The sequence below is a fragment of the Arachis ipaensis genome, chromosome B1 (genome assembly GCF_059453495.1).
Source record: "Arachis ipaensis isolate K30076 ecotype BB chromosome B1, ASM5945349v1, whole genome shotgun sequence".
NCBI classification, from domain to species: Eukaryota; Viridiplantae; Streptophyta; class Magnoliopsida; order Fabales; family Fabaceae; genus Arachis; species Arachis ipaensis.
The window spans coordinates 145,844,531-145,855,419 of NC_142436.1; positions in this window are offsets into that span (position 1 = coordinate 145,844,531).

Genomic DNA, 10,889 nt, shown 5'->3' on the forward strand with positions numbered 1-10,889 from the left:
TACACGTTTGTCAGTAAAAAGAAAGGGAAATTGATTCATTTTTATCTTTTGTTCCATTAACTACTATTTCTCTTTCCTCTCTCTCATTCATCTCTTTTCTATTCTCTCTTCGGTCCTTGTCCAGAGAACCATGGAAGCAACATTCATCAACGAAGAAAAGAAAGGAGGTGCATGCATCAAGACCATCAAGCTCATGATGGCAAGAAAACATACTAAAATAAAAATAAGCTGTGGCTAAGATACTTACCAAATATGGTCAGATTTGGTGAGGTTATCTTGAGCTTTGCATGCTCAAAAAGGAAGAAGAAGATCTCGGCCAGCAAGGGAGATTCTTGAAGCATGGCTTGTCTTTGATTCTGCTCAACCACCACAGGGAGTAGCTAGAGTGGCGAAGTGATGGTTGAAGGCAGAGATTGAAGCAGATGAAGTCATCATCATCATGAAGCATCAAGGGCCAGAATTCCATCTTGGAGAGCAAGCCAAGGATGGAGAGCTCGGATTGATGAAGGGTGATGATCAAGAAAGGTCCAGAGGTAATTGCATGTTGGGTTTTACATGGTTATCTCTTCTCTCTCTATGTGGCCGAACCGGTTTGTTGAAGGAGGAAGAAGTTGGTTCGGTTTTGGCTTCAATAAGTGGAGGCTCCCCTCTTCTATAATAAGGGTGGACAGCCACTGTTTGGAGTAAGGAGAAAATTTGAGAGTGTAAGGCACAGAGTTCTCAGAGCTACCTGAGCTAACAGTTTTCTCTTCTCCTTCAATGTATTCAGTTTTTAATTTTTCTGTTTAATTTTGTCATGTCTTGAGTCTCATGGAAAAAGGCAAACAGTGAGGTTTGTATGAAAAAGCCATAGAGCGGAAAAAGGCAGAGAGTGCAAAATTAAAAGAAAAAGCCATAGATGTCTAAGAGTTCCTTTGTTCATCTATGTTGTGTTTCATGATTCTGTGGGAATTCCCTTGTAAGTTGGGTTAGCACTTTACAAGTTGTAATCAAATTGATTATAGTGAAATTCCATCATGTTTGTGATGAAGACTGGATGTAGGCTGCACTGCACTTAGCAGCTGAACCAGGATATATCTTGGTGTAATCTTTCTTCTCTCCAACTCCATTTCTGATCTCTACTGCATAGGAGCAAAAAACTAAAATTGTCTCGTGCCAAGTGACGAGACAAAACAAAAAGTCTCGTGGCAAGTGACGAGCAAAAACAAAAAGTCTCGTGTCTAGAGACGAGCTAAAACAGAAAAGCCTCCTCTGCATTCAGCAAGTGTCAGCAACATAAGAAAAGGGGGCTAAGATTCAACCCCCCCTTCTCTTAGCCACTGAAACCATCAATTGGTATCAGAGCTTGGTCTCAAAGAGATCAAGCTTTGCAGCTTGGAGTAAAGATCCTCATGGCAGAAAACAGTGGCGCAAATGTGGTGTCTTATAATCTAACTGAAGGTCAATCAAGCAACAGACCCCCTCTTTTCAATGGGAAAAATTATACCTATTGGAAGGAGAGGATGAAGATATTCATACAAGCAGTGGATTACAGACTTTGGAAGATTATTCTCGAAGGGCCTCAATTTCCAACTATCACAAGTGTAGAAGGAGTTGTTTCTCTCAAACCAGAAGCAAGATGGTCCGAGGAAGATAGGAAGAAGGTGGAGTTAAATGCCAAGGCAATAAATCTGCTCAATTGTGCTATCAGCTTCGAGGAGTACCGACGGGTATCAAGATGCACAACGGCAAAGGAAATCTGGGACAAATTGCAAATCACCCATGAAGGAACCACCATTGTCAAGAAGACTCGGACAGATATGCTAAATAGAGAATATGAAATGTTTGCAATGAAGAAAGGAGAGTCCATTGATGAACTGTTCGAACGGTTCAATGCTATCATTGTTGGCTTAGATGCTCTGGGAATTACACATTCTGATTCTGTGCTAGTGAGAAGAGTGTTGAGATGTCTCACAAAAGAGTGGGAAACTAAAGCTTTAATTATTTCTGAAAGCAGTAGCCTAGACTCCATGACACTTGATGATTTGAGAGGAAATCTTCTTGCTTTTGAAAATACCTATTTGAAAAAAGATACAAAAAAGAAAGGAATTGCATTTTCTTCTGTGACTAACCCTCTGGATGATGAATCCAGTGATAACTCTTCTGAAAATGAGTTTGTTTTATTTGCAAAAAAATTCTGGAAAATGGCTAAGCTCAGAAGCAAAGGCAGCAGCACAAGGAGAATAAAGAAAGACCTTAGCAAGGTAACTTGCTATAATTGCAAGAAAATGGGGCATTTCAAATCTGATTGTCCCAAGCTGAAAAAGGAGGAAAAGCCGAAAAGAGGAAAGAAGAAAGGACTGATGGCCACATGGGAAGACTTGGAGAATGACTCTGATGATGATGATGAAGAAACCGAGACCAAGTCACAAACATGTCTCATGGCAGACCACATAGATCAGGTGTGCCTAGCATCCAAAAGGAAGGAAAATGTGTGGTATATGGACAGCGGATGCTCTAGGCATATGACCAGAAAGACAACCTTCTTCATAAAGCTTGATGACTATGATGGAGGACTTGTCACTTTCGGTGATGATGCAAAAGGAAAAATTGTGGCTGTTGGGAAAGTTGGTAAAAACTTTTCTTCTTGTATAAATGATGTTCTCCTTGTACATGGCTTGAAACATAATTTGCTTAGTGTTAGTCAACTTTGTGATTTGGGTTTTGAAGTTATCTTTAAGAAATTTGTTTGTTTGGTTGTGTGTGAAAAAACTGGGAATGTTCTTCTTGAAGCTAAAAGATGCAACCATGTGTATGGATTAACTCTTGAGGATTTAAAGGAACAAAATGTAACATGCTTCACATCTTTTGAATCTGAAAAATGGCTTTGGCATAGAAAATTGGGACATGCTAGCATGTATCAAATTTCTAAGCTAGTCAAAAGAAATTTGGTTAGAGGAATCCCAAACATCAAGTTTGATAAGGATCTTACTTGTGACGCTTGTCAATTAGGCAAACAAGTAAAATCCTCTTTTAAATCAAAAGATGGAATCTCAACCAAAAGGCCTTTGGAAATGTTACATATTGATCTTTTTGGTCCTACTAGAACTCAAATTTTAGGAGGTAAACATTATGGTCTTGTGGTGGTAGATGATTACTCTAGATTTGGTTGGGTACTTTTCCTTACTCATAAGAATGATGCCTTTCATGCTTTTTCCACCCTTTGTAAGAAAATTCAAAATGAAAAGGATTTGAAAATTGCCCATTTGAGAAGTGATCATGGAAGAGAATTTGAAAATCAAGATTTTGAAAAATTCTGTGATGACTTAGGGATTTCTCATAACTTTTCATGTCCTAGAACCCCCCAACAAAATGGGGTGGTTGAAAGAAGGAATAGAAGCCTTCAAGAAATGACTAGGGCTATGTTATGTGAGAGTGAAATTCCTAAATTCTTATGGGCTGAGGCTGTGAACACAGCATGTTATATTTTGAATAGAACAATCATTAGAAAAGGGTTAAAGAAAACGCCTTATGAGCTATGGAAAGGAACCCCTCCAAATCTTAAGTACTTTCATGTCTTTGGATGCAAATGTTTTGTGCTTAACAATAAGGAAAATCTTGGAAAATTTGATCCAAAATCATATGAAGGAATGTTTGTTGGATATTCCACCACAAGCAAGGCCTATAGAGTTTATCTCAAGGAGCATAGGACAATAGAGGAATCCATACATGTTACTTTTTGTGATTCTAACTTAATTCCCAACATTGTGAAGGATATTGATTCAGATTGTGAAGAGGATGGAACAAGCAAAGAAAATCCCAAATCTGTCCAGAATGAAGAATCTGTCAGCCCGGTTCTGTCTCGTCAGATTGTAGGAGACACTTCCATTTTGTCTCCTGAACAAGCACGAGCAACTGAAACAGTGAGACCACCAGAAGTTCATCAAAGTTCTACACCTGTCCGAAAGCCTAGAGAATGGAAATCTATGAGAGGTTATCCTCATGATTTCATCATCGGTGATCCTTCTCATGGCGTAACAACAAGATCCTCCACCAAAAGGCAAACCAAACCTAGCAATTTTGCTCTCTTGTCCCAAATGGAGCCTAACAATGTCAAACAAGCTCTTGAAGATCCATCATGGGTCAAGGCCATGCAAGAGGAACTAGCTCAATTTGACAAGAATAAGGTTTGGACATTAGTACCTTATTCGGATGCTAAGAAGGTAACGGGTACTAAGTGGGTCTTTAAAAATAAACTTGGTGAGGATGGACAAGTTGTTCGTAACAAGGCTAGATTAGTGGCCCAAGGTTACGATCAAGAAGAGGGTATAGATTTTGATGAGTCTTTTGCTCCGGTAGCTAGAATGGAAGCAATTCGTTTGCTTCTTGCCTATGCCGCCCATAAAGGTTTCAAAATGTTTCAAATGGATGTTAAATGTGCTTTCCTTAATGGTCTTATTGATAGAGAAGTGTATGTGGCTCAACCCCCCGGTTTTGAACATAAAGAGTTTCCAAATCATGTTTTCAAATTAACTAAGGCTCTTTATGGTCTTAGACAAGCTCCAAGAGCTTGGTATGAAAGGCTTAGTGCCTTCTTGTTGGAAAATAAATTTCAAAGGGGTACCACCGACACTACTTTATTTATTAAAGCATCTAATGATGATATACTTCTTGTTCAAGTTTATGTTGATGATATTGTATTTGGTTCGGCCAACATTTCCTTGTGTGAAGAGTTTGGAAAACTCATGACTAGTGAGTTTGAAATGAGTTTAATGGGAGAGCTTACTTTCTTTCTTGGCCTCCAAATTAAACAAACTCCTAGTGGTACTTTTATTTACCAAGGAAAATATGCAAAAGAACTTATTAAAAAGTTTGGCCTAGAAAACTCCAAAGCAATGGGTACACCAATGCATCCCAACACAAAACTTGAAAAGGATGATGATGGTCAAGATGTGGATGAAACAAAGTATAGAGGAATGATAGGTTCACTCATGTACCTTACCTCCTCTAGACCGGATATTGTTCAAAGTGTGGGTGTATGTTCAAGATTTCAATCTCACCCGAAAGAATCCCATCTTACGGCTGTTAAACGCATCATTAGATACATTAAGGGAACTTGTGATTATGGCTTGTGGTATCCTAAATCTGATGAATTTTGTGCAGTAGGGTTTTGTGATGCAGATTATGCGGGAGATAGAGTGGATAGAAGAAGCACGTCCGGCATGTGTTGCTTCCTTGGAAGCTCACTCAATATGTGGTCAAGCAAGAAACAAGCTACAGTGGCTTTATCCACGGCTGAAGCAGAATACATTTCCGCATCTGCATGTTGCACTCAATTAATTTGGTTAAAAACACAATTGGAAGATTACAAATTAAAAATCAATAGTATACCCCTATTTTGTGATAATATGAGTGCCATAAATATTTCAAAAAATCCTGTTTTGCACTCAAGAACAAAGCACATTGAAATTAAATATCATTTCATTAGAGAACATGTGCAAAAGAGAACTATTGATATTCAATTTGTAAAATCGGAAGACCAAATTGCTGATATTTTTACAAAACCTCTCTGTGAAGACAGATTCTATACCTTGAGAAAAAGTTTGGGAATGTTATATTTAAGTTTTATTGAAAATCTGTGAATTTGTGACTCTGTTCAGTTTTTGCTCATAGGTTTGGACGAGATAAAAATCATGGCATGATGGAAGAGCTGTGGTCAAGGGGGAGGCAACGCAGAATTCAAAATTTTATGGGCCCCACCAAAATTCCTTGACCCCACCTTAACAGTTATGGTAGTTATCTTTCTACAAAAAGGAATCTTCCTCTTGTGTCATCAAATCTCCTTGGAAGTGGTTATTGTCAAATCAAATCCCTATATCCATCTAATCCCTTGATTTAAGGCAACAACTTTTCAGTTTTGGATTTCAAAAGTTAAAAGGGAAATCATTTTTTGGACAATAACCACCCATTATGGTCATTAACCGTCCACTAATGGTCATTACTCTCCATATTCTCTTTCCAAACCCCATTAAATGCGTTCACCCACCTTGTCTCTCTCCCTCTCTCAATTCGGTTATCACCACCACCCTTTCATATTCCATTCCCCATTACCATGAAAAAGAAAACCGCGCCAAGAAAGAGTGAAAGAATTCTTCTTTCTCAAAAACCATCAACACCCCAAACGCACACTCATATCCACATACATTCTACTTCCTCATCCTCTCCCTCACCTCCAACCAAACAAACCGAAGCCATGAGAAGAAAGGTAGTGGCCCAAAAGAGTTCCAGAAGAGGACGAAACAGGAAGAACAAGGACCCCCAAGAGGAAGAAGAGCAAGAATCTTATACTTCTCCCATTCCTTCACCTCCACCCTCATCACCGAAGCGGACTACTCCTGGAAAAGGCTCCCAGAAGAATCAGGGGTTTGCACTCAATGACACTACTGAACCTCCAAACTTGGAATCCATGGAATTTAGAGACAAATATGGCAAGACTCACTCCCACTTTGATCCAAGCAGATTTAACTCTTGCACCTCTTTTGAGTTTCATAAGGAGGTTATGGAGAAGCGTCATTTGTGCACAACTTATCTTGTTAGCCTTGAAAATCTCACCAACAAGGGCATCAACGTCTCTCCTCTGTTTGAACTACTCAACTGGAAACCTTTGCTTCTCATCCAGAAACCAGTCTACCCTGGTCTTGTTCGAGAGTTTTATGCCAATATGCGGCTCATTGACGGCACCCTCCATTCCTATGTCAAAAGGGTTCAAATAGCCCTTGATGCTGAGACTATTGGAGTGGCCCTGGGCTTCAAGGATGAAGGACCGCGAGCATACATGGTGGAAAAATGGGACACACAAGTTGGCGTTCCATACAAGACTGTTCTCAAGCACATTTGTGACATTTTCTGACTGTCTCATCTTATTTGCTTTGGTTACCTCTACTCCTATATCCTTTGGTTATATTATGATTAGACACATGTGGGATTCTGTTAGAAGCACCAGAAAGGCTAACCTGCCTTATGGTATGTTTCTAACTAGAATATTTGAGTACTTTAAAGTTGATTTGTTGAATGAGGCTGTAGAAAATAAGGTGTCTTCAATTAGAGGAGCAGGAGCAACTAAGGAAACCAAAGGGCGACCAACTGCTGCATCGGATAGTGACCATGAAGGCAGACCAGAATCCTCCAAAACAATCAAGTCCATCAAACAGATTTTGGGAGAATTTTCGAACATGGCAGATTTGATGTATCGGTCAGCCAAAGAAACTCGTAAGCAAGCCTTTGACAATGAGAAAGCTTGGAAAAATTGCAAAGACAGGGTCAATCTGATGATGGAACATTTTAAAGAAGATTTGGGAGATGATAGTGTCGGAGATGCTGAAGAACAACTTAATTTTTCTGATGATTAGTGATTGTTTCTTTACTCTGTTTGATATTGGCTCCACTAGGCTCAATCTGTTTTTTGTATGAGCATGACTTGATACTCACTGCTCTAGGATACTCTCTAGGATATTGTGATATACTCTTGCTATTTTGCTTTGAATATTTTGCTATGTTTGATTCTGTTTTGTGCAGGTGCCCCCATGATGACAAAAGGGGGAGGAAATTTAAGTTCCAAAATTGAAATTGGAATGAAACAGGGGCTGAAAAACAGGGGAACAGGGGATGAAATTTTAAAAATTGAAAATTCATGATCACCCTTGTTCAAAGAATGCATGCTGTTATTGCATTCACTATATTGCTTGAACTACATTTGGTTTATGATGATGTTTGATTTTGATGCTTGGCTTTTGATTCATCATTGATAAATTTGTTGGATTGAAAACTTATTTTTGGTAGTTCCTTTAAATTGTGCAATATATTAAAACTGCCTTGTTTTGATCATGTGTACTTCAAATATTTTTCACATCATTTTGTTTTGCTCTGATATACTAACAAGAAATGTTTGGAAAATATTTGGATAAATTTTTGTTTGTATAAAAATGGTTGAGCAGTAAATCAGTTTATGATATCAAATGAGTTTTGATTATCAATTAAAACTGCTCATAAATCAAGCATTTAGCATCATAAAATATGCTAAATAACATTGTTACTTGAAGCTTGATTTAAATGTTACAGGTTAGTGCTTCCCTTGGTAAAATAAGCATACATCAAGGGGGAGCTATGTGACATTTAGAAAGGAGGAGAAATTCAAATTCAAAGGGAGTACTCTTTACTCTATCTCTAAATTTCTTTCCATTTCAATTTTAATAATGTTTGTCATCAAGGGGGAGATTGATGAGTTTGGAAAACTCTAATTTGATTTATTGATGAACAAACATTATTAAAATAATTAATTACAAAATTATTAATTTGATTTTCATCTAACATATGTTAATTAATAATTTTGTGTGTGCAGATTTGTTATTGGGCCGAAAAATGAGTTTCTGGCTTAAGCCCAAAAACCAGCCTTGTTGCATAATTATATACTAAGTGGCTGAAATTTTATATTGTTGGGCCAAGCTTAATGTTGCTTACAACCAAGCCCATGGTTAATTTTTGATGAGAGCCTCTTATGCTTGATCCGAAACAATTTTCATCAAGAAAGCAAATATTATTAATTGGGCCAGATTTAATATTTGATGCAACTAAGCCCAATTATATGCAATGCTAATTCCTCATGCATTACCCGAAAACAATAAAGAGGGAACCCAAATTGTTTTCAACAGATCCAAAATTCAAACATGTGTTGGATTTCAAATTACACTCAACTATCATTTATTACATGGGAACTATGAGAGAGAAATTGACAAAGTGATTTGATTGCTAGCACCAAGGCTACACGTTTGTCAGTAAAAAGAAAGGGAAATTGATTCATTTTTATCTTTTGTTCCATTAACTACTATTTCTCTTTCCTCTCTCTCATTCATCTCTTTTCTATTCTCTCTTCGGTCCTTGTCCAGAGAACCATGGAAGCAACATTCATCAACGAAGAAAAGAAAGGAGGTGCATGCATCAAGACCATCAAGCTCATGATGGCAAGAAAACATACTAAAATAAAAATGAGATGTGGCTAAGATACTTACCAAATATGGTCAGATTTGGTGAGGTTATCTTGAGCTTTGCATGCTCAAAAAGGAAGAAGAAGATCTCGACCAGCAAGGGAGATTCTTGAAGCATGGCTTGTCTTTGATTCTGCTCAACCACCACAGGGAGTAGCTAGAGTGGCGAAGTGATGGTTGAAGGCAGAGATTGAAGCAGATGAAGTCATCATCATCATGAAGCATCAAGGGCCAGAATTCCATCTTGGAGAGCAAGCCAAGGATGGAGAGCTCGGATTGATGAAGGGTGATGATCAAGAAAGGTCCAGAGGTAATTGCATGTTGGGTTTTACATGGTTATCTCTTCTCTCTCTATGTGGCCGAACCGGTTTGTTGAAGGAGGAAGAAGTTGGTTTGGTTTTGGCTTCAATAAGTGAAGGCTCCCCTCTTCTATAATAAGGGTGGACAGCCACTGTTTGGAGTAAGGAGAAAATTTGAGAGTGCAAGGCACAGAGTTCTCAGAGCTACCTGAGCTAACAGTTTTCTCTTCTCCTTCAATGTATTCAGTTTTGTAATTTTTCTGTTTAATTTTGTCATGTCTTGAGTCTCATGGAAAAAGGCAAACAGCGAGGTTTGTATAAAAAAGCCATAGAGCGGAAAAAGGCAGAGAGTGCAAAATTAAAAGAAAAAGCCATAGATGTCTAAGAGTTTCTTTGTTCATCTATGTTGTGTTTCATGATTCTGTGGGAATCCCCTTATAAGTTGGGTTAGCACTTTACATGTTGTAATCAAATTGATTATTGACGAATGGATTTTTGATGGTATAGAATTTCACAAATGAATTCTCGTTGCAAGTATAGTTTCTAAACCAATCACTAATCCTTTCATACAAAAAGTTGTTTGTCACTAGTACAAACCCCTAAAATTTATAAACCGAAGTATTCAAACCTCGGGTCGTTCTCTCTAGGAATTGTAATGAAGTGTCTTGTTATTGGTTATGAGTTATTTTGGGGTTTTAGATAAGAAGCATGAAAAGTAAATGGCAATGAAAATAAACTAACAACTATAAAAGGTTCTTGGCAAGATGTGAGAACTAGAAGTCCTATCCTAGTTATCCTTCTCAATTGTGATGAGAATTGTTCATTGCTACCACTTAGTTAACCCTTACTAATTAAAGGAAAGTCAAGTGGATGAATTGACTTGAGCCACAAGTCCTAGCCAACTTCCAAGGAAAGACTAGCTTTAGTGCACTCCAAACCAATTAGCAATCTCTCCAATTATCAATCAACAAAGGAATTAGATAACTCAAGTGTCACTAATTACTCTACCTAGGCCAAGAGGAACAAAATCTACACTAAAACTAAAAGAGGCATTTCAACAAACACATAGAGTGCGATAGAAGTAAACATTATTAATTGCAAGAATTAAAAGGAATCTACAACTACAAAAACAAGAGATCAACAATAGAAAAGCAAAGAAGACACATTTATTATGAATTACCTCTTATTGAATTGGAAGAATGTAGAAGGAACAATACTAGATCTACAACAAAGTATAAGAACAACATAAAGGAAATTACAATAAAAAAATGGAAGAAGAATCAATGTAACTACAAGGAATTGAGATGTAGAAGTAGAAGAACATGAATCTTAATCTAGATCTAAGAACTAAACCTAATCCTAATCCTAATTCTAGAGAGAAGTGAGAGCTTCTCTCTCTAAAAATCTAAACTAAAAGTGATTAGTGGTTGGGAGTGATTATTAGTCAAAAGTGATGATTATGATTATCATGCATTCCCCTTAATCCTTCATCCTTTTATTCCTTTCCCTTAGCAATTTGGCGCCAAAAATGGGTTCAGAAACCCTCTCAAATCGCCAGGCACGTGTTGCA